This window comes from Montipora foliosa, chromosome 8, assembly GCF_036669935.1.
Source record: "Montipora foliosa isolate CH-2021 chromosome 8, ASM3666993v2, whole genome shotgun sequence".
Classification (NCBI taxonomy): domain Eukaryota; kingdom Metazoa; phylum Cnidaria; class Anthozoa; order Scleractinia; family Acroporidae; genus Montipora; species Montipora foliosa.
In genome coordinates this window covers 14,920,453-14,922,549 of record NC_090876.1, presented here as the reverse complement: position 1 = coordinate 14,922,549, position 2,097 = coordinate 14,920,453, and the positions used below count along the sequence as shown (strand labels likewise).

The 2,097-nt window shown below is 37.8% G+C and overlaps 1 protein-coding gene across 1 annotated transcript in view; it reads right to left on the bottom strand.

Annotated features, from left to right (window-relative positions):
• The window catches only part of LOC138013027 (tyrosinase-like), a 13,672-nt gene extending 12,358 nt beyond the window's left edge, over positions 1-1,314 (bottom strand). The window contains exon 1 of the mRNA XM_068859987.1: positions 1,161-1,314. The gene's annotated coding sequence lies outside the window, so the exon portion shown is untranslated. The remainder of the gene's footprint in view (positions 1-1,160) is intronic.
• Between the last annotated feature and the right edge of the window lie 783 nt (positions 1,315-2,097).

Here is a 2,097-nt window from a genome sequence, read left to right as displayed (position 1 = left end):
TCTTATTTCTCGTTTTTATACTAGACGTTAAAGTCGTCTTGAGACGACTTTAACGTCTCAGACGACTTTAACGTCTCTAGCATAAAAACGGCCATTAGATGGTATGTTGGAGTCATGATTTTGTCTGTTTACTGTTGTTCCCTTTATTTGTAAAAATGCAAATTTCTCGTTACTTTTTTCTAGGTGCAAATGTACGTGTTGCTGTATGTGTTCTTCCGCTTAAGCTATTTCCTGTCGATATGCGGCTGCTTTTTCCTCAGTAGCCACGAGTCTAAATCTTCATAATCACAGGTAAGTGACTCAGAATATTTTTTCAAAGTCAAACGATAATTCCGAAGTCGATAAATCATGATCGATAAAAGACGAAGCTTCGCTTTCTGACATGTTTTCCATTGTTTACTCAATAGCAGCGAGCGATATGTTGAATACGTGACGCCATAAGTCCTCGCTCCAGGCTTTCTCGAATAAGTATGCAGGCGACATACCAATAATGGCGGATGCTATGAAAAACAAGTATTTCGACGTAATAACATTGAAATGTTGGTGAAAGTAAGTTAAATTCATTATTTGAAAATCGTATGCAACATTTTGGCGGCGTTTCTTCGAGGATTTGAGACTTTTTAAAAAATCGTGTTTTTTCGTCAGAGTCCCCCTTTAAAGTTGCGTTTTCAAATTTATCCGGCATAGTGTGGACGAGGCCTTAAAGGTGGGGTTTATTCAAGTTTTCGAGCTTTTGTTGACAAGTGCGGTAAATAAGTAGATGGAAAGATATTTTAGGAAAATAAAACTGCTGAATTCGCTGAAACGATTTGACCCGTAAGATAGGGGAAAAGGCAATACTCGACAAATTTAGGATCCCCTGATATATTTTTCTTATCATTACTAAATCTAGAGATAGCGGGTGCCCAAGATGACATTACTGGAGAGAAGAATGAAATCTTATTGGGGTTTCCCACGACATCATGGATTTGTGATAAAAAATGTCTTGTAAGTTTGGTTTATTGGTACATTGTATAAGGGCTTATCCGGGGAAGAGAAGAAAAAAAACGTTGATAGTTGACCCCAGTGGTTAAATTCATTGCAGAATTTGAAGATTTGTAACCCTGGAAAAAAAGGTCAATGTGGAATACCAATTTGAGAAAGATCTTATCTTCAAATACCTTGTAGTGCAGATGACCCAAATCGCCTAAATTGGAGCTTGCGTCTCGGCTTCTGAAGTCCTCTAGTGTCGGTTCGTGAGTTAACGGAACGGAATGATTCGGTCCTTTTGAACACAATGTTCTGTAATACAACAAATAAAATTGCCAATCATATTTCGAGATTAGGTTCAGAAATTCCTATTGGCTCTTTGACTGGGTCGGTTCAAAGCGGGCGTCACTCCTTTGCTCAAGCTTCGTTTCAGCACTGGAATGAGGAAGCTAAAAACAACATAAAATGATGTTATAGCATGTCTCAGTTGATTCATGCTGACATCTAAGTGCTTACTGCATACAAAGTGAAAGAGCCTTTGGAATTCTGCTAACAATAGCATAAGAAAATGAGGAAACGTTGCCGGTGTTTAGTCGAAATGGAATAAAACTCCGATTCTCTTATTGTTTGCATATTTGCATCGCTTAACCGTTTTCAAGCACAAGCATTTGGTGTCAGCTAAGTGTTTTGAGAAGTTAAAAATAGAGATACAACCTAAAATGTGTCAGTATATTATTTTACGTGCCCTCTATTCCCCTGATCGAAGAATACAAACGGTTATTAACTACTCTCCGAACTCTGCAAACCCCAAACATCCGTTTTGCAATATGCTTAATTTCTGTTCCTTTAGCCAGTGTTCAATATTTAACTGAGTGCTTTAATCAGAGGTAGTGGTAATGTTTGACTATCGTGTGGCCTTGCGTGGACAAAAATATGGATGTTGTCATGCGATCGGTCGCGTCGATCTTTCAAGACCCAAACTAAACGACGTTTTGAATCATTCCCCCATCTTTTTTTCTTTTTCTTTTTTTTTTTTATGGTTTTAGCCGTTGCAGGGTATTTTTTTTCCTATTCTGAGGTCAGGAAAAAAAACATACCTGTGATAGAATCTTTAAGGCGGTATAATAT